We start from the raw sequence: 23,278 nt of genomic DNA, 5'->3' as shown, positions 1-23,278 counted from the left end.
CAGGTGGCCTCACGCCCCAGCAGGCCCTCGGCCTCGCACAACCACGCCTGAAGCACCAAGTGGCCTCACGCCCTAGCAGGCCCTCGGCCTCGCGCAGCCACGCCCGAAGCACCAGGTGGCCTCGCGCACCAGCAGGCCCTCGGCCTCGCGCAACCATGCCTGAAGCACCAGGTGGCCTCGCACCCCAGTAGGCCCTCGGCCTCGCGCCCCAGCAGGCCCTCGGCCTCGCGCGGCCCGCCCGAAGCACCAGGTGGCCTCGCGCCCCAGCAGGCCCTCGGCCTCGCGCAGCCACACCCAAAGCACCAGGTGGCCTCGTGCCCCAGCAGGCCCTCGGCCTCACGCAGCCACGCCCGAAGCACGAGGTGGCCTCGCAAATGAGGCCACGCGTCAAAGGAGCCTCGCCACCAAGGGTCTCGCGAGGAAGTCATCTCACCTCGCACCCATCCATCAAGGCCCCATGCCTATCACTTATGCACGCAGGTGACCTCGAGGTGCTTCAGGCATCTCGTGTCAAGGACCCGAGAGCCTCGCCTCATGCCACCACCTTTACGCGCACCAAGTGTCCCGTTCCCTATACCTTGGGACCCCAATGCTTAGGGGCCTGGGTATGAGTTGAATGGAACGTACTTGTATGATCTCATACTGGGTACGACCCTTAAGACCGTGTATGTCGAAATACGGACACCCATACCATTGGGGGAGTGGGAATGCTGGGATAGGAGTTATGGCCCGTACATCTACGGCCAGGAGTCAGAGTCGACACCACTACCACCTGCACCACTACGTCTGCCACCACTCCTCTGACATGGGTACGGACAAGTAGTGGAGACATCTTCCTGACGCCTGCCCCTGTACTGGATGCACGACCACAACCTCTGGAACCACAATCCTGACAAAGTACTTATGTGCCACTTGGTCTCCTGGACCACCATGTACCCAGGGCCATTAGAGCCTACTATAAAATGAACTCTGACTCCACCTGAAAGGGGGTTGGAAAATTTACTGTAGCAAGTGCCTGAGAGTGAATGAAAGATTGATTTCTCCATTGTGGTTCTGTCATTGTTCTTGAGTTATTGCTTAAGTTTCTACAGCTTTTTCATTGGCCATCTTTACTTGATAATTTTTTCCAACTTAACTTAGTTGGCGAGTTCTCACCGTCAACAGTTTGGCGCCGTCTGTGGGAACGTTAGTTCCAAGCTACTGTTCCACCATTGTTTCCGGCAAAAAGAAATGCCAAGACGTTCAAAGCGACTCAGGGAGCCATGAAAGGTAGAGGTGAACCTGAACGGAGTCCAGCTGAAGGCCTCCATGAAGGACGCTCCTCCACCCAGAGACGTGGAGCCCCTGAAGGACCCTGAGGTTCACGGAGGTGATAGAGTGGCCTCGTCACCAGCCGCTCCACCTGGAGAAAGTCCTCCAAGAGCACCACCGGGAAATGCTAATGAGTTCCCTCTCCCAAAACCACCACAGGTACCGAACTCCAGCCGACAGGACCTGGGCCCCTCTACCCGTAGGCATGACAAGCATCCCCGGGTCCATTCCGTGAGCTCAAGTTTGAAATCTCGATTCTATGAAGAGGAAATGCGTGAGCTCCACCGTAAGAACCAAAGGTTGGAGACCACCTTGGAGAACATGCAAGAGGTCCTGAATGGCCTGTTGCAGGGTAAATCGAGCGTGGCCTTGCCTAAGAGGAAGGAGAAAGGCCAGGATAGGGTGGAGACCACCGTACCAGTAGATGATGGGAGAACCTGACACTCTACCAGTAACACCCCCCGAGTGAAGCAATGTGATCACCCTGAACCACCTAAGCAGGCCTAGAAACCAGCGCCAAGGACCAACGCTGCCCCTCGCAATGAGGACGAGGTCACCTCTAAAAGAGCACCTTCGGATTTACGGGAGGAGCTTAATAAAAAGAGGGCGGGCAAAGGGACCACGCCCCCTATGGCGCCTCGGGAGGGCAAGGGAAAGGCGGATCTTAGCCCGTCCGCTTTGAGGGACACTCTAAGCAAGAGGAGGCAGGACCTGGACACGGAGATGAGGAGCCTGCGAAGCAAGATCGTCACCGCATCAGGCGACCAGGTCTTTGAGGAGGAATTTGACCATGAGTCGCCCTTTGTGAGGGAGATTCAGGCCATCCGGCTCCCTGCCAACTTTAAGGAACCCAATATGACCCCCTACGAAGGAAATATGGATCCAAAGTACCACTTGGATGCGTTTAACGATCTGATGAAACTGAGAGGGATTGGAAGTGGTGCCAGATGCCACTGCTTCGCTGTCACTTTGAAAGGACCCGCCTACAAATGGTTCAAAAGATTAAGGCCGGGGTCCATCAGGTCTTGGCAGTAGTTTTCTGACGAATTCCTCCAACAGCACCATGTCGTGCGGGACTACACGATGTCAGGTACCAGCCTGGCCAACGTGCAGCAAGGGGAGAATGAGAGCCTGAAGAGCTACACTCACCGGTTCAATATGGAGGCTGCGAAAGTGGGGAGCCTAACTCGCCGAGAGTTAAAAATGGCCATTACAGCCGGAGTGCTCCCAGGAAGCAAGTTGTGGGACAACATGTTAAAGAGGGAAGTCACCGACTTAGATGACTTCTACGAGAGAGCGCAGAAGTACATCCGTGTGGAGGATGGCCACGCAAACTTAAAGGCAGGAAAGGAGGAGCCCCACGCGAAGCCCCCAGCTAACGACGGGTCGAATGTAACAAAGAAGAAAAGGGCGTACGATGGGTCAAGAGATGACCAGAAGAGGAAAACCAAACGAGGGAATGATCATAGGAAAGCGGCTTATAATTACTATACGAACCTCACAGATACCAGGGAGCATATTTACCTCACCAATGAAGATCGAGTTCCCTTCAAAAAGCCCCCACCAATGAGAAAGGGCCGGTCCAAAAGGGACCCCAGTAGATACTGCCAGTACCACAAGGATATCGGTCACACCATGGAAGAGTGTATCCATTTGAAGGAAGAAATTGAGGAGCTCATCCGCAGGGGACACCTAGGCCGTTATGTCAGGAGAGAAAGGCCAAAGCCAGAGGACGAGCCTGCGGCACCCCAGACACAAGGGCGAGCCCCAGAAATATAGGGGGAGGTCCGAACCATTTTTGGAGGTCCAGGATTTGGGGGGGACTCTCGAAAGGGGCGAGATAGATATGCAAGAGAGGCTCGACGAAGTCCGCCCCCCTGAATCATGAGTTTGGAACAGCGACCCCCGAAAAGTTTCAAGGGGGAAAATGACTCGATAACATTCACTGAGGAGGATGCACGGGGGGTACACTTTCCCCACAATGATCCGCTGGTGTTGACAGTTCAGTTGGCAAACATGCGCGTGCATCGAGTCCTAGTGGACAACAGGAGCTCGGTGGACATCCTATATCGCCCTGCCTTGGAAAATATGGGACTGGGCATTCGTCATATAAAGCCCTGCCAATCGTCCTTATACGGATTCACGGGGGATTCGGTGCAACCTTTAGGGATGATCGAGTTAGCACTCACCATGGGGGAGCAACCCCGACAGACTACAGTCATGGCAAACTTTGTCATAGTAGATTGCGCGTCGGCATTTAATGCGGTATTGGGGAGACCATCCCCAAGAGAATTGAAAGCCATAACTTCAATATATCATCTGGTTATCAAGTTCCCGACCCCAAGAAGGGTCGCTAGCATTAAAGGAGAATAGAGAGAGGCAAGGGAGTGTTACAACACCTCACTCCGCACGCCAGTAAAACCGCGGGAACCAATGGCCATGGTGATACATGAGGCGTTACGTGTGCCATCAGGGAACCCGCAGGAGTTAGACCCTCGAGTCGTGGAATAGTCAAGAGCGGAACCAGTGGATGAAGTAGAGGAGGTTACAGTAACGGAAGAACCGTTAAGGAAATTGAAGATAGGGAGAAGCCTGCAAAGTGACGTGGAGGAGGAGTTTATAAGGTTTTTGAAGGATAATCTAGACGTATTCGCATGGATTCATGAGGATATGGTGGGTATAGACCCCGGTGTGATGTGCCACCATCTGAATATCTCCCCAGAAGCGAGGCCTGTTAGGCAGAAGAGGCGGGCGCTAGACCCAGAAAGTTACGCAGCACTAAAGGAGGAGGTCGACAAGCTGAAGGCCAATGGGTTCATCCGTGAGTATTTTTACCCTGTGTGGGTGTCGAACCCAGTACTCGTGCCAAATCCAAATGGGAAATGGAGGACCTGCGTCGATTTCTTGAACCTGAATAAAGCTTGTCCTAAGGACAGCTTCCCACTCCCAAGGATAGATCAGCTAGTAGATGCGACAGCAGGACATGAATTAATGAGTTTCATGGATGCCTACTCAGGGTACAACCAGATCCCAATGAACCCATCGGATCAAGAGCACACGTCATTCATTACAGATAAAGGGCTCTACTGTTAGAAGGTGATGTCCTTCGGGTTGAAGAACGCAGGTGCCACTTATCAGAGGATGGTAAATAAGATGTTCGCCGACCAGATAGGGAGGAACATGGAGGTGTATGTTGATGATATGTTAGTGAAGACCAAGAATGCAACAGAGCTCAACAAGGACCTTGGTGAGATGTTCGACACACTTAGGAAATACCGAATGAAGTTGAATCCAGTCAAGTGGACCTTCGGTGTATCCTCAGGAAAATCCTTGGGCTTCGTGGCCAATTCCAGAGGTATCGAGGCCAATCCTGATAAGATAAAGGCCCTAATAGAGATGAGCCCGCCAAAGAACAAGAAGGAAGTGAAATTCTTAACGAGAAGGGTGGTGGCCCTTAATAGATTTATTTCAAGGTCCACCGATAAGTGCCTCCCCTTCTTTGACATCCTTAAAGGGAGCAAAAAGTTTGCTTGGGATGAAAAATATGAAGAGGCATTTGTCAAGATGAAGGAGCACTTGGGGAAGCCACCCCTGTTGGCAAAACCTGAGAAAGGCGAGAAACTATACCTGTACTTGGCAGTGTCTGAGCATGCCATAAGCGCAGCCTTGGTTAAAGAGGAGAAGAAGCAGCAACAACCCGTGTACTATATCAGTAAGCGTTTGGTGGATGCGGAGAACCGATACCCAGAGATTGAAAATTTGGCCTATGCGTTAGTTGTGGCCTCGAGGAAGTTGAGGCCTTACTTCCTTGCGCACACGATTGAAGTCCTAACGAATAGTCCTTTGAGGCAGGTCTTGCATAAATCTGAGACCTCAGGGAGGCTGATGAAATGGTCGATCGAGTTGAGTCAATTTGACATTGTGTATACCCCAAGAGCTTCCATCAATGGACAAGTGTTGGCAGACTTTATAGTAGAGTTCACCCATCAGCCGAATGGAGGAAGAAATGAAGAAGGAGAGCAGCCTGTTATAGAGGAAGAGCAAGAGGGTCTGGAGGAATGGAGTTTGCATATTGATGGGGCATCCAATGAGGGAGGATCCGGAGTGGGCATCATGATGACAGGGTCCGAGGGACACAAAATGTATTGCGCGATCTAGTTCGGGTTTGAGGCCTCCAATAACGAGGCGGAGTACGAGGCACTCCTGGCTGGCTTGCGGTTGGCCCAAGAGCTGAGAGTGACGCGCCTTCGTATCTTTAGCGACTCTCAGTTGGTGGTGTACCAAGTAAAGGGGGAATACCAGGCGAGGGGACCCAAGATGGCAGCCTACTTGGAAAGGGTGAAGGGCTATCTGGGACGGTTAGTGGCATATAGCATAGAGAAAATCCCCAGAGAAAGGAATACCCATGTTGATGCACTCGCGAAGCTGGCGTCCACCAAGGACGGTGATATCTTGGAGTCGATACCCGTGGAGTACTTACCCAAACCCAGCATCGAAGGCGCGGACGTGCACATGATTTGTGTCCCAAGGGAGTCGTGGATTGAGCTGATCAAAAGATACCTGGAGGAAGGAACCTTGCCTGCAGACAAAAATGAGTCCCGGAGGTTGGTGTACAGGGCCACTAGATACGCCCTGGTAGATGGGGTTCTTTACAAGAGAGGGTTCTCAATGCCACTCTTGTGGTGTGTGGAAGGGGAGGAGGCATTGAGAGTATTGCATGAGATACACGAGGGAGAGTGTGGCAACCATGAGAGCGGACCCTCCACCGCTAGGAAGGCCATAGGACAAGGATACTACTGGCCCTCCGTGGAGAGAGACACACATGAATTCGCCAAGAAATGCGACAAATGCCAGAGGCACGCCAACTACCCTCGGAAATCCCCAAGTGAGCTAACTAGCATGACCAGCCCCTGGCCCTTCGCTATCTGGGGGATAGAAATGATCGGCGCTCTTCCTGCAGGCAAGGGTGGAGCGAAATACGTGGTGGTAGCAGTGGACTACTTCACTAAGTGGGTAGAAGCAGAACCCCTCGTGAAGATAACGGCCAAGCACATCATCGCTTTCGTCAACAAATTCATTGTTTGTAGATATGGAGTACCCTACAAAATTATTTCTGACAACGGTACCCAGTTCGAGGGGGGAGCTTTTGAGGAGAATTGTAGGGGAAGGGGCATAAGGAGAAGCTTCTCCACGGTCGTACACCCACAGGCCAATGGACAGGTGGAGGCCATAAACAGGGTCCTTAAGAATAACTTGAAGGCAAAGCTAGAAAAGATGAAGGGAGCCTGGGTAGAGGAGCTACCAAATGTGCTGTGGGCTTACAGAACCACCCCACGCATGACTACTGGGGAGTCCCCATTCTCCTTGGCCTACGGATGCGAGGCCGTACTCCCGGTTGAGATGCAGGTTGAGTCCCTCAGGGTACAGGCGTATGGAGACGAGGCCAACTGCATAGCTCTGGCCGAGAGCTTGGACATGCTTGAAGAGAAGAGAGAAAAAGCACAAATGAGGGTGGCAGTATACCAACAGCGCGCTGCCAGGTACTACAATTCGAGGGTGCGAGAGAGAACTTTCAGAGTTGGCGACCTGGTGCTGAGGAAGGTACTCCCTAACACGCGAGACCCAGGAGCAGGAGTGCTTGGGGCGAACTGGGAGGGGCCCTACCAGGGTGCTCAGTGCATACCCCCGAACGCTTATAAGCTGGCGTGCATGGACGACACCATCATACCTCGAGCATAGAACGCGGAGCACCTTAGGAAGTACTACCAGTAAGGCGCCCACGCCCGGTGCTAAAAGGACAGGTGTTGCATGCTATCTTAGTATGGTAGAGAAGAATCAAAGAGGTTACTTAGATAACCTCCTGAGTAGGTGTGAGTCTTTTTTATTTTATTTTCTATGAAACTCTCATATGTATCGCTGTAGCCAGAATTTTATGAATGAAACTGTTTGCAACTTCGTATGTACTTTTCTTCGCTACGCGGGCATCAGCCAAAGTGCCTGCCGAAATAAATTTCACCAAGCACTTGGGGGGCAGGATAGGAGGTGAAAACATACAACTGGCAGGGGGAACCTAAAAATGACCCCCTGCCCTCCTAAAACAGAGGATCCTAAACCTTGCCCTCCTAAAAAAGAGACCATGACCCTAAAGAGGACCCCTTATATCAGGGCCTTAAGCGAAGTCCTGACAAGGCATCTCCTGGGATCACAAGGATTAGCTACCCTTGTGAACATCAAGGAGGCCATAGGGACTTACAAAAAAAAAATGCATGGTAACGACAATAATAAGTCTAGAGCAGCCACCGAGCCGTCTAGCCAATAATAAGCCTAGAGCGGCCACCAAGCCGCCTAGCCAAAAAGGGTCCCAAAAGAGACCCTTGCAAAAATAGTACTATGAATAACGACGAGAAGGACGCTTCTCGCAACAAATAATAAGCATGCGCAAGAATATATAAAAGGATAGTTAGGACCCAAGGGGTCAAGATATCCTTATGAAAGCAACCAAGAGGCACCAAAAGGGGTCCAAGTGAATCCTTTCACATGGGTTCCAAAGGACCTCCAGCCTGGTAAATAAAAGAGGGGAACCAACCAAACCCCATCATACAGGCTCAAAAGGACCTCAAATGCAGTAGAATAAAAGATAAATAGCAACACATGTATATATGCATTGAAAAAGAAAGTTTTGGAGACAGTACAAGAGTTACCAAAGAAAAATATTAATGACAATCATATTACAAAAGCCCAAAGTACAAAAAAAAAAGGAAGAGAGTGTATACCCATGGAGGGCTAGCTGGCAAAATGTTATGAAATAACTACTTCAGAGCCTCCTACTGCGGACACTCCACATGGCCGCTCGAGCGACGGCATGCTCACCGAAAGAAGAGAAATCGAAATTAGGATCCTGCCTCCACACGTTGTAAAGAGCACTGTCTATGGACCTGTGCTCGGTGGTAGCCTTCTCTGCCTCCAAGGAAGCATTTCTATCCTGCGACGACTGAAGTTCGGCCCTGAGGGCCTCGACTTCGGCCTCCAACTGGGTAACTCTCTGCTGCGACGCGACCGCGATGGCCTTGGCCTCCTGGAGTTCACGCTCCAAGCCGGTAACCTTGTCCTGTAGCCCCTTGGTCCTGGCCCTTACTTCCTTCCTCTTTAGTAACAAGTTGGAAAATTTGGTCCGGACCCTTGACAACTTTGCCTTGGATTCATTAATCTCTTTCTCAAGCTCTTGAACCCATGCTGCAAAACGGTCCCTCTCGGCGCACGACACGGAGAGATGGCCAGCCGAGTTGGCAAACCGCAAAGCCACAGTATAGGTCTGCACAAGAAAGTTGACAACAACAACAATAAGTGACAAAAACAAAAAAAAAATATATGCATAAACACCTATACATAATAGGGCCGACGCAAGGTGCGGGGACTCACCCAATTCATGGAGCGCCTTAGGTTCTCCCCAAGGTCCGACTGACTCACGTTCCCAAGGCCATTCCAATCGGATACAGGGAGGCTCGAGGCAAGTTGGGTGTATCGCTGTCCGTAAGACGTTGCCATCCGAGTCACCCAGGGCTCCCCATTTGTACCAGGGGCACCTGGCTGGATGAGGACAGACGACCCGCTTGCCGAAGCGGGACGGGGCGCGGTGAAAGTGGAAAACTAAGGCTCTGGTAGATCAGAGGGAGGCTCCGCAAGGTCGGCGTAATAAGCCCCCGATGATCCAGGGTCGAGAGGAGCCTGAGGGAAGGCGTCGTAGTCCTCAGGGCCAGGGGAAACATAACACCCCGGTGAGACATGCTAGTCTTGAGGTTGGAAGGCCATGTCCTGGTCATAGGAGTCATAAGGGGGGCATCCCCCGGGGGACAAGGACCGCTGGTGAGGTCCCCCGCGTTCAAGGGGGGCTTCCCCCGACACCTCCTCAGCCTCACCATCATCTGGGAGAGGCTCAGCCGGCGCAGCCATTGTCTTCTTAGACCCAGGAATCGACCACAGGAACTTGGGGTCTGAGACCGGGGACAACTGGTGGCGGTTGAGATTTTCCACGGTGAATAAGAATGTCGCCTTCTTCATGGCAGGGTTAGCATTGATGAGGTCATTCACAGCGTCCGCCTCCGACCCAACGACCGAAGGAACAACAAATTGCTCTGCATGATCCACGCCATTGTCAGTGCAAGCAGGAGTACAAAGCACTAAGTTCTAACAAGAAGAAAAGGAGGACCAGGGTACTTACTGGGGGTGGCGTGGAAGTGTTCACGGACAGAGAGAGGGCCCTCTACGAAGAAAAATTCTTGTTTCCAAGACCCCGAATTGGTCACTGAGCCCTCTATCAAGGGGAGCTCGTTATTGGCCTTTTGCAGATAGTAAAAGCCCTTGGGCTTAGGGGATGCCATGAGGTTGTACAGGAAGTGCACCTCTTGCGCCGTAGGAGCGCGTTTAGCCAGTTCCTTGAACACCACAAAAAGGCAGCTTAGGGTCAACCAACTGTTGGGTGACAGCTGAAGGGGGGCCAGGTCGAAATAGTTAAGGACCGCTACGAAAAACGGGTGCAAGGGAATGGTGCCACCCGCCTTCAAAATGTGCTCGCTCAAAGCCACAAGGCCGGCCCGGCATGCCTCTTGGGGAGCGTACAAGGCGTATTCTGGGGGAACACGATAGTGCTTCACAATTTCTTTCAGTTTGTTCTCGGACACATGCGACACTAGCTCGGACGCTAGTAAAGGAGCGTCGTCCTGTTCCTGGATAGACGTCTGTCGACGTGCCCTCGGCATATCTGCAAAATCAAAAGAAAAATGTGAGGAAGGGACAGAACACTTGACCCTCCATTTTTCCCCCTAGCAAGAGTTTTCCATCGAGGGAGCGACGACGAAAGCGCTGAGCTAGGAAAAACTGAGACTAGGGGCTGAGGAGAAGCGGAGGCAGCCCCATGACCGTCATTGGGTGAGGATGGGTAGGGAGGTTCGGGCGGAAGGTGTCCCTCCATAAACTCTAACTCCCACTGTAATTCAAAAAGTGTCATCCTAAGGCTCGCTACATGTTCACTAAGGTCTGGGGGGGAAGGTGCTCCGTGTCCTCTCGACACCGAGTCAATTTTGCTCTCCACCACCCAAATTTTATGCCTAAGTTCAGCCATGTACTCAAGATGGCAGATACGGGCCTGCCTTAAGGAGTCATAGTCCTGGTAGGGGTTTTCCTTAGGGGACTCTGAATCGGAGGACAGGTCAATAAATTCAACCCCTGGAGGTATGTCGGACAGGCCATCACTGGCCATTAGACCTCGTCCCGAAAGCGAGAAGGGGTTCACGTATAAATGAGGGGATGGCTACAAAACACAAAGGAATAGGCTTAATATCTCTAGGTGCAAGTGTCCTAAATGGCCCACTACAGGGTATAAAAAAGGAGGGGCATACATGTGGTCAAACTCACTACAAGCTTAGGCCAAGGTACCCCATCCCGAGTAATGGAAATTTGGACCCAATGAATGTGAGGGAAATAGAAAATATACCTCAAGCGGTTAAGATGGAGCGTAGTTGGGGTCGAAAGGAGGTCGAGGGACGAAAAGCACCAAAGGCTCGAAAGTACGCGTCTGCAAGAATAGACCAAAAGGATGTGTTAGCCTCCAAATAGACATACCAAAAATTAGCTTATGTAAAAAATAAAAAAAGGTGAATAATGAAAATGAAATGAAAAAAATAAATAAATAAATGAAACTATGGCAAAAGTGAGGTTGTGGGGGATTGAAACCCTTACCTCTTGAAAAAGGAGGGATTCTCCAAACCACTAAGCCAAGGAAGTAAGGTGAAAATAATAGGCCATGCATCAAGGCCTATTTTTAAGAATTAAGGAGAATAGTCTACAAGAGCACCTAAAGGTCCTCTCCTAGACTGGGGGGCAAGTGTGGACGCTCAATATTCCATGCCAATAAAAGAACCAAGACGCGCGCTAAGGTCCCTTAAAGGCCTCAACGCATGCTTAAGCCACGAAACGCGAGAGCCACCACCCTCTCGCAATGACCTCACATGCCTAGGACCGTGCCCCGCGAGGTGATCTCACGAGCCCCAGCAGGCCCTCGGCCTCATGCAGCCACGCCTGAAGCACCAGGTAGCCCCGCGCCCCAGCAGGCCCTCGCCCTCGCGCAGCCACGCCGGAAGCACCAGGTGGCCTCGCGCCCCAGCAGGCCCTCGGCCTCGCGCGGCCACGCCCGAAGAACCAGGTGGCCCCGCGCCCCAGCAGGCCTTCGGCCTCACGCAGCCACGCCCGAAGCACCAGGTGGCCTCGCGCCCCAGCAGGCCCTCGGCCTCGCGCAGCCACGCCAGAAGCACGAGGTGGCCTCGCGCCCCAGCAGGCCCTCGGCCTCGTGCAGCCACGCCTGAAGCACCAGGTGGCCTCGCGCCCCAGTAGGCCCTCGGGCTCGCATGGCCATGCCCGAAGCACCAGGTGTCCTCGCGCCTCAGCAGGCCCTCGGCCTCGCGCAGCCATGCCCGAAGCACCAGGTGGCCTCGTGCCCCAGCAGGCCCTCGGCCTCGCGTAGCCACGCCCGAAGCACCAGATGGCCTCGCGAATGAGGCCACGCGTCAAAGGAGCCTCGCCACCAAGGGTCTCGCGAGGAAGTCATCTCACCTCGCACCCATCCATCAAGGCCCCATGCCTATCACTTATGCACGCAGGTGACCTCGAGGTGCTTCAGGCATCTCGTGTCAAGGACCCGAGAGCCTCGCCTCATGCCACCACCTTTACGCGCACCAAGTGTCCCGTTCCCTATACCTTGGGACCCCAATGCTTAGGGGCCTGGGTATGAGTTGAATGGAACGTACTTGTACGATCTCATACTGGGTATGGCCCTTAAGACCTTGTATGTCGAAATACGGACACCCGTACCAATGGGGGAGTGAGAATGCTGGGATAGGATTTATGGCCCGTACGTCTACGGCTAGGAGTCAGAGTCAACACCACTACCACCTGCACCACTACGTCTGCCACCACTCCTCTGACATGGGTACGGACAAGTAGTGAAGACATCTTCCTGACGCCTGCCCCTGTACTGGATGCACGACCACAACCTCTGGAACCACAATCCTGACAAAGTACTTATGTACCACTTGGTCTCCTGGACCACCATGTACCCAGGGCCATTAGAGCCTACTATAAAATGAACTCTAACTCCACCTGAAAGGGGGTTGGAAATTTTACTGTAACAAGTGCTTGAGAGTGAATGAAAGATTGATTTCTCCATTGTGGTTCTGTCATTGTTCTTGAGTTATTACTTAAGTTTCTACAGCTTTTTCATTGGCTATCTTTACTTGATAATTTTTTCCAACTCAACTTAGTTGACGAGTTCTCACCGTCAACACAGGGTATCACAGTCTTCGAAGATGCTTCAAGTAAATGCCGACATCTTTTGCAAGTCCTGTAGTATATTTAACCTCAAAAGTGTTCCTTTGGCCAATCCTTTACTGCATCGATCTTAACTAAATCAAGCATGATCATCTTATTTCCCATAATATGAATCAAACGACGACTCGAAGAAATCTGAACTCATCCCTCTGGAAACCTTTCCTATTATCCATGCTTCCTCTGTCTCTGTAATATCAACGAAGATGTCACTCGTGTTCCACCTCTGACTGGAAGTATGCCAAAGGATTCTCAATAAATCCAAAATATGAATTGTCCATATCATCCTAGAACTGTCCATTTGTTGGATCCACGCAGGGCACTAGAGCATTGGTCATTTCAAAAGCCTTCACTGAAAATCCACGACTTCCATACTTGGTGCGAGAGGTAATTTTTTTTAAATGTCTTTTTCCTTCATCCTCAGCTGGTAATAACTAGATTGAGGGTAAATTCTTAGGAGCACTGTCTTACCTTGCAACTGGTCAAATGAATCATCAATCCTTGGCAATGGATACTTATTCCTGACAATTACTTTATTTAGTTATTCGTACTCGATACACTTCCTCAATTACTTTTCCTTCCCCTTAATAAATGATGTTGATGTATCATGTAGCCCTATCACCCTGTCAGCTACTCTGAATGCCCTATCAGCTACTCTGAATGCCCTGTCAGCTAATCTGAATGCCTCAAAACCCTATTTCTTGCCCAGGGGTGACTAATGCATCATTGGCTTTTCTTTTCTGCTCACTTGGGCCTCCGCCCTTACCAAATCCTATACACAATGGTGCCACTATCCGAGTGTCGCGTCCTACGATGCTCTCCCTCAATATTTCATCCTATGTTCCCTCAATAGTAAAGGCCTTCTCTACAGCCTGAGCATAGGTAAAATCCTCAGACACTGGGGCAATTATGACATCCTAGGCTTAACTGAAATTCAGCCCTCGAACAAATCGCTCATTCTGAGCCACATCAATCGACACCAATTCCAAAGGAAACTTGGCCAACCCATCAAATTTAATGGAATACTCTATCAATGTCATGTTTCTGTGAACTATATTCATAAATTCGTTCATCTTCCTTGCTTGAAATGCATCATTATAATATCTCTCGTTGAATAACTTCCTAAATTCCTCCCAGCCCATCGTAACAACGTTCCTAGTTTCGGATACCACTTCCCACCAAGTCCAAGCATCATCCTGTAAAATATGCGTGGCATAGACAACTCTATCATTTCCTGCCACCCTCATAAGGTCGATGATGAAGCTAATCATGCCCACCCACTGCTAATCTATGAGTGGATCTAGGTCTCCCTCGAAGGCTAGAAGGTAATGTCTCTAGAACCTCTCAACCAGTGGCTCCCACCTATTCTGAACCCCAGGTTGAGCCACAACCAGAAAAATAAACGAAGAAGTGTTCCGTAGCTGAACATGCTGCCTCAACCACCTTATCTCTTCCTCTTGCCTTTGTAGTCTCGCTTGCATATATGAACATATCACTACCAATTCCAAGGGGCATGCGGAGGGTTCCAGCTCGGCCTATCATTTCTAGCCTCGGTATACATACTACCTTAGACGCACAATTTCTAAGTATATCTGCAATCAATGAATCGACCCATCAAGCATTATAATCGCACCCAAAAGCTATCCCACGAGCAAAGTTGAACAGCATAGCATCCACACACAACAATAATGCTTAAGCACATGCCCATAGCATTCACACATCAAACAATAGGCCTTGCTCTAACAGTATATATATCATGCTTTCTATTCTAGCATGCAGATAAGACATATAGATCAATTAAGCACCTAAATAGGTAATCAACCCATTACCCTACTTAACCGTGAGTCGAGCTTGTCTTTAGCAGCGAGTGTACATATTTAGCCAATCTTCATGACATAAGCCTTGGTAGATTTAATCTAGGACCGTTACACTATGTGTTTAAAACTTCGCTTAACTCGGTAAGCGAGTCATTTGGACTCAAAAGTGTAATTAAAACTAATCGATGGTTTAGGTACAGAAATTTTTTTGGTCAGTAAGTTGAACTTTTCATTAAAATGGTTGAATAGTTACAAGGGATCACAAAAGTTACTAAATAAAATACAATTTTATCAAAATTATAGACTTAGCTGACCAAAGCGGAAAAATCGAGTTATTATCCCATGTTCCTTAAACATATCTCGACGGCGGTGACCAAGCAGGACGAGTATGTATGTGTCGCCACTAGAGCTCTCCTACTCATGGCAAGTCAGTTATCCTTGCCCCTTACTTGCACTCCATAGCACCCGTGAGCCAAGGCCCAGCAAGAAAACTTAATGAAGTAAGACAGATATTAAGATAAGCATTCATATCAAATACATGCTTGATAAATCATATATTTTGACAAGTATAACGACTCATGCCGAATAGATGCACACTGAATCCCTATAATGGTCCCACCTCTTTGGCCTAGCCCCGCCACAATAGTGTTGCCCTGCCACTACGACCTACATTACGAATGTAGTGTTGATAACGACCTCCCGACCGGCCAATTACAAATAGAAATCAATCATTACAAACGTTTATAATAAAAATGCTGATATAGAGAAAACGTTTACTTTAAACAGATTCACAACATATCATACATGTGTTAAGTAATCAAGGGCTCAAGCCCTCCACTCGGTGCATGTGCTAATTTTCTTACCTCGAGACCTGAGAGATAAGGTAAAGCGTCAGCAACCACGATCGTTTCCTCTCGAGCCTTGCGTTACCCCTATTCACATTATATTAAGAAATAAACTAATTAAGAGCTTAAAGATTAAGTCCTAGCCTCCAGTACCTTGAATTATACTAAACCAAGTAGAATAATACTTCCCCAGCCCTTAGGTTTTAGTTCCCGCAACTCAAAACCTCATTTGGCCATATCCCCAATTAGAATTGGGGCCCACCACTAAAGGGTCGCAGCGCACCTCTAGGCAGAGAGCCCAAAACATCGAAGGAATAGGACACGCGCCACGGTGCACCCTAACAGGTGGAAAGAGGGTTCAGAGGAACCCCTAGTGCCTCTGAGTTCATACAGGCCATAGCGCTCAAAGAATAGTGTCGCGACGCAACCTTGCGAATTTTTTTTCAGCGATTTTAGAAATCGCAAATCCTCCCAAAATCGTCCAAAAACTAGTTTTATCCTAATTTGACAATACAATTAATATCAACAACACAAAAACACAATATACAATCATCAAGATCCTCTAAAACACAGCTAAACTCAGAATTCAACTCTTTCCATAAACTAAAGAAAGATAACTCAAAATATTCAAAACTTAATTTACCTCTACAAATTCGAGATTCTGAGCTTGTTCTCCTAGCTTCACAACTCTTAGTCTTCCCAAAGCAAGTTTCAATCCTACCAAAAACAACCCCTAGGCTTAGAATTACAGAACTCACCCAAAAGAAATGAAGAACACTTATCAACTTGAGAACTCCTTACCTCAACTGGACAATTTTGATTTCTTTAAAATGGAATTAGCTCAACCAACTACAATCCTTCACTTTCGTAGTCCTATATTCTCCCTTCCAAGCCCCCAATCCCAGGTGAAAGCTCTAGTTTTGCTCCTTAGTTCCATATCCCATTTAGATAGGTAACCAAAAGATAGAGAAAGAGAGAGAGAGAGAGAGAGAGAGTATACCACGTGAATGACATAAATGCTCAGCGCTTAACTCCTCTTTGTCTAATATCATGGTCAAAAGACCAATTTACCCCTAGCCATACAATTCCCCTCGACCAAAACCAAGTGCGTTTTACTCTTTTCCTAAAATTCACACTAATCCTCAAATTTTTACCACAATTTCTGCAATTTTCTCTACCAACCCAAAATATTTACCAATTAACTCCCTTTACTAGATATGCTCAGTACCAAATTACCAACATACCCCTAAGCTCATCCCGAGCTGGGTATTTTACCCCGTTGCTACTTTTTCACCAAATTGCTCACTAGGATCGTCTCATGCCACACATCTCAAATATATCAACATAATAATGTGGTCCCACTCACAAAGCACATATTAGTACATATTTACCCATAGCGAGTCAAAATTACGAAAATGCCTTTTTTAATAGGGACGAGCCTAAAAGCACATTTAATACACCTAAAAACGCAAGAGCAATCATGTCATAATTTAACTTATAAAATTTACATATATAATCACAATTAAATCATACTCACACATAAACATCCAATTAGCAAAATTTTGGACGTTACAATTCTTACTACATTGAATTGAGGTAAGAAGAGCGGACACCTACACGCAGGGTGTACGCTTGACGTACTCATATTGGTTTATTTGTTTATGGTTTTTTTACCTATGCTTTATATATGGTTATGCTAAGGAATGTTATATGCTGTAAGTAGTTTACATTAATTGTGGTTTATGTTTGTATATGTATGTGTGATATTTTGCTTGACATGCTTATGTTCTTAAATGCATGTCTATGTTACAAATTAATATGCATATGATATGTTGGAAGCACATGCTTATGTTCTTACGTGCTTTTATGCACTGTGATTTTTTTAATCTGGGTGTGAACTGTTGTTTCATGTTAATATTCATGATTTAATTATCTAATGATATTTTTTTTTTTATGTTCTTGGATAAGTTTTAATTGCGTTCTGTCCTACACAACTCTTCTTGCTGGGCTTTGGCTCATAGGTGCTCTGTGTTGCAGGAAAAGGCAAGGAAGTGCTTATAGGGATAAAAAATTGAGAGCTTCAACGGAGGCCGTACATGTCATGGATATCACGACCTTTAGGAGTCAGGCCTACTTGAAAGTTCTAATGATTTCTATTTAGTTTTAAGATGTGTTTTATTCTGCTTTTGAATTATGTCTTGAGTCTTGTTATGGAGTCAAATGATGATTTTATTGGTTTAAACAATATTTATGAAACTTTGTAGTTTCTTTTTCTTTTTAAACATTCAGTTTATTATTCACATTTGATTTCATTATAATAAAAAGTTTTTTATTTCAAATTATTTATTGTAAGGATAAGTTATCATCTCAAGAAATTGGGGAGATACATTTGTCCCCTCGAAGATGCTCTACTACAATATTATAGTATCAGGTACACATAGCTTGGAATTCCTTGTTTGGTTTATTAATTTACTTTTATTATTTATTTATCCACCAAATGTATTTATTTATTAGTTATTTATTTTTCTTATTTTTTTATTTGAACATTATGATTTATCCTGTGTGTGTGTGTGTGCAAAAAAGGCCACTTAGGCATATGGCATAGAGAAAAGATGATGGTGGTGGTCTTGATTCAATCAAGAGAAATGATCATGAAAAGTTAACATATATGGGAAAATGTGAGTATTTTTAGTAAAGACATGTGAAAATATTGTTTATGATTTCAAAGGAATTTTTTAATCATTCTAAGAAAGGAATTTAAATCCCTTAATTGCCATCAAAATTGTAAATGAAATTACCAAGATTTTCTGAATGATGGAAATGATCCTAGTCGTGTTTTAACTTTTACACATGATTTTTGAAAAAAAAAATCAAAGGAAATGGATAAGAGATTTCAAAATCTGTCGAGGATAGAGTTTGGTGGATGAACCTAGTAGGAATTATGTCTAGATTCATCGTTTGGTAAAGGATCGTCTAAAGATGTGATTTGGTTTTGATTTGATTAGGTTTGATTTACATGTGAATGGAAGGATTTGAATCAATTACCTTTTATATGGAAATTTAAGGAGATTTTCTTGAAGAATTTTGGAGCGTACAAATAGATGTGTAGGGCAATGGAAAAAATATAGATAGAGAAGAAAGGGAGAGGGGCAAAAAATTGAGGAGAGATTAAGAGAAAAAAAGAGAAAGAAGAATGGAGAATCAAGGTTTAGAGGTAAGCATTCTTCCTTTATGGTTTTCATTCTATTCATCTTGACAGGTTTCTAAAAGGTATCATTGATACTTAGGGTTTTCAAAATACATTAAGGTAGGATACCCTGTTAGGGTTTCAGTCATGACACAAAGAAAGGTAACCATTTGGGGTTTTGTCATTTTTAGATTTATGCTAAAATAAAAGTGGTATTTTGAGAGGATGTTTGTACTTAGGATCTAGGGTTTTGGGTTTTATTATAAGAGTTGACTCTAATTATTTGACGAGTATTCAAAGAGGTTATTTAGTGTTTACAAGGTTTTGGACATAACATTTCTCATACCATTTTCTCTCAAGGTCACTCATGCCAAGGTAAGAAAGTTGGGCTTTGTTTTTCCAAGTTCATGTTGGATGTTGTATGCTATTGTTTTCAAGCGCAATTTTTTGGGAAGATGATATATTTTGTAGTTAACGACCGAGAATAGTGACCAAGTGGTCTTTGAAGATAGTTTTTCCTCCCAACTTCTTTCCCATTTATGCATTGTTGTATCTTTATGGATTTGATGGTGAAAGTTTCATGCTATGGTTTGAATGTTATATTATGTTATGTGCTGAGATTTTATATATTGCTATGATGTTGTCGTCTTCCATGCTAAGCTTTTAGCTCACCCCTTACCTTTCCCCCTACAGGCAAGAAATGAATGTGATTTGGTGGCGTGGTGAACTAAGATCTTTCTAGAAAAGTGTGTGCTTCCTCTGAGGGGCTCATGGACGGGAAACGACCAAGGAACCACATAGATACTTTAAGATTTATGTTTATGTTTTCTGTAAGATTGTGTACGATAGAATCTCGCTATGCCTCCAAGAAGTTCTGTAAGAATCAATAGGAGAGAAGCTGCTGGCAGGGGAGAAGGTGGAAGAATACCTACTGCTCTAAATGTTGAAAACACTCTTGAAAACGCAGCTGCACCTGCTAGAAATGATTTAAATAAAGAAGTCACAAGGCTAAGAAACCAGTTGAGGATGAGATATGGGGAGTTGGCTTGTGTTAGACAGGTATGGCTTCATAGACAAGTATCACAACATTAAGAAGTGAATAAACCACAAGTTGCCAACGAATGATTGCCAGTGGAAAACTACGTGAAAGTATCGGAGTACGAGTCAGTGTACGACGATTCAAATTGCAACACCCACCAAACTTCGAAGAAAATACTCACCTAGTAGAAGCTGAAGAGTGGTTGAGGTTAGTGGAGTCAATCTTGAATGACATGAGGTTTAATGACTACGATAGAGTATCTTGTAGGTCGTATTTGTTGAAGAAGGATGCATGTATTTGGTGGGATATTGTCCTGCAAACTTAGGATTTATTAGCTACGACATGGATAGAATTTTCGCAAGCATTCAACAATAAATACTATAGCGCAACAATTTTGGAAGCTAAGGTGGATGAGTTCGTTGCGTTGACTCACAAAAACTCAACTGTGACTGAATATGGTAAGAAGTTTGATAGGTTTGCAAAGACCTGGTACCCACAGAGACCATAAAGATCCACATGTTCGTAAGAGGATTGAAGCCCATGATTACCAGGGATTATTTAAATACATGGTGAAATTAGTTTGGCATGAAGAAGGGCAAAAACAATAACGTTTCACTGAAGTCAACATGTGAGAGTTGACTTTTAGTACAGCCATTTATAAATCATGTGTTGTTAGGATTAATGCCCTAAAAGCATGTAAAGACATTTTATTGGTTTCAAATAAAAGTACATCTTTAATATACGTGAATGTTATAATTATTGTTTGAATTAATTATATAATAATATCAAAAAATTTCCTATTTATTCATGAGAGTATGATCTTGTATTAGTACGAGAGAATTAAGATCATATATAATGAATAAAATAGTTATTAACATAGTAAAGTAATGAATCTTTAATGAATGGTTACTAGTATAGTTTGCTAAGCATATGTGATGCAAGTAATCTAGATTCCAATTACTAATGTGGATAGACACCTTAGTAAAGGTTTTGTATATAATAGATATTATATATGGCAGGACTAATGAGAATTAGTTATTTTTATAAACTTGTCGTTTAACGTAAATATTTAATTCTTGCCATAACAGATGATGATTTGTAGATCAGTCTAAATCTTGAGTATTCATGAACTCCTGTGTTATGTTTATTGGATCATTTGATTCACTCGTTAAGGTCTCTTAGAATAATGAGGCTAATGGTACTTAAGGATGAAGAGGTAATTAGATTATAGATTAATTATTCGCTACAGAAAACTCTGTGAATATAATTCTAAAAATACTCAGAGTGCAATTCCATATTTATAATGGAGTAATCATGGACTCAATAAATAAGATTATTAGATTACAGAGTTTAATTAATAATCTGATTTATTGGAGGTTCGTATTATAGGTCCATGGTCCACAGATCACCTCTATCCTACACTGTCAAGGGTAAGGATGTCAAAAAAAAAATTTGTCAAGAGAAATGGTTAAGTTGCAAATATATTAATTTTCCAGGGCAAGGAAATAATTATTTGATAATTATGGGTAATTGATTAATTGTGAATTAATTAATTATTTCACTAAATAGTTTTTATTTTGAAAAAATATATGTTAAAATTAATATTAATCTTGTTTGGATTAATATAAAGAGAGAAAATAATAGATATCTTATTTATAATATGATATTTATTTATTTAATTCAAAACTGATATTTTAAGATAAAGTTAATTTTAAATTAACTAATATTTATGTTGAAATAAATATCTTGTCTTAAAAGTTGATTAAAAAAGCAAATGAGGAAATTGGGGTAACCCTAATAGGGTTGGGTGACACACACTGTACAGTACAGTGTGTGGTGCCTATCATCAGGATTTTTATCCCTGGGATTTGAATTTTGAATTTAAAATAAATTTGTTTAATCAGTTATTTAATTATTCTTTGTGAATGTGATTTAAATAGATAATTAAATGAAATGATATAATTAGTTTTAATTTGAATTATATTTTTATTAAATAAAGAGTATTTAATTAGATTAAATATCTTTATAAATCTAATATACGTGATATTTAGATAATAATTGTTAATCAGACTCTCTAAACCTTCTCTCTATCAAAACTCTCTAGATCTCATGTGTTAAGTACATCTAGGGAGTCACATAAATCAACATTTTGAATCCTACGTGCCCACACACTTCCTTCTGTGTTTGAGGATTGGTTTGGAAGATCAGGGTGTGAGTGCTCAGAACACTAGATAGGAAGTTGGGAAAAATAGACTTTCCTTCTCTATACATACACCCTCTCTCGTTGATTTATACAAAAAGACTCAAGGACACTTGATAGGCTACAAGAGGTAATCCCTGATCTATTTTTATGTGATTTAATATTTATATATGTATATGATACTGGCTGGTATTAATATTTATTAAAATGGGTCCATATACTCCGTTGCCTACGTTCGATTATATCATTTAATACCAACATGTTTTTGGGTCCAAAGTGTTTCTTTGGACTATATGAGAGTACCTAAAAAGTTTGAGTGCATTTGAGGATTTTTCTAGACAAGTTTTGGAGCACCAAGTCAGAGCATCGGTGATGTGTTGCCTCTACGAGGCGAGCGACAAGAGGTGACGCGTTTCTCGCCTGCTACTAGGCAGCGCATCACCTAGGGCGTGTGTACAAATCCGTATAGTGACATGTTTTGGCTCCTAAATTCAAATTAAAATATTCTAATCTGATTTGTTGAGTCTAAGGAGGTTCCTATACTATTTAGAGGGTTCATTTGAGTTAATTGGTGACTTGATCACTCACCTCTCTCTCTCTCTCTAAAAGACCCTCACTCTCTCTCTCTCTCTAGCTTTCAAGATTACTATTTTTCTCCAAGATCTTCATCATGAAAGCTTTACTTGTCTGAAGATCCAAGGCTTGTGAATCCCAATCTCTTCCATTGTTGTAGCTTCAGGAAATCTCAAGGAGGAGGCTATAAATATTAATTTTTGGACCACAAATCTTCATTTGTGTCAAACCTTTTAGTATTTTGTGGTCCACATAAAGTCATAGACTTGTGATTTTATGCTTGAAGGTTCTTCATCAACAAAGGTCTACTCTACACTTGTTTGTTTTTGTTTATGTACTTTATAATATTCTTGCATTAGAGTTTAGGTTTGTCTACTAACAAAAGCTATGGATGAAAGCTCATCAACAATATTCTTATGTGATTTAATATTGATATATGTATATGATCGTGCTGGCATTAATATTTATTAAAATTGGTCAATATATTCCGCTGCGTACCTTTGATTTGATCATTTAATACCAACAATTGGTACCAGAAGATTCTATACATATATATATTAAATACTGTGTGGGTTTCTTGCGTTTGTTATATGTATGTTGATATGTATATTGAATGGATGGATATGTTCTTTAAATGTATGGCTGAATGATGGATCGTTAATTATATGGTGCTATTGGGTTAGGAATTTTATTGTTTTTCCAGATATTGTGTAAGCCATAAAGGGTGTTGACGCGGTTTTTTGCTAACAGAGAATTAAGATAATAACAAGGCTGGATTAGTGCTTTAATGATAAAATGAAATAATAAGATTACTCTCAATGACACTGATCTTTTTACGTGGTTCAGTGGTTAAAATCCACCTAGTCCACTAGTCTATATTATTATTGTTCTTTCCTCTCTATTTTGACAGAGTTTCGGTATTACAGAATA

Source organism: Humulus lupulus, chromosome 9 (genome assembly GCF_963169125.1).
Source record: "Humulus lupulus chromosome 9, drHumLupu1.1, whole genome shotgun sequence".
NCBI classification, from domain to species: Eukaryota; Viridiplantae; Streptophyta; class Magnoliopsida; order Rosales; family Cannabaceae; genus Humulus; species Humulus lupulus.
This window is presented reverse-complemented; position numbering follows the sequence as displayed.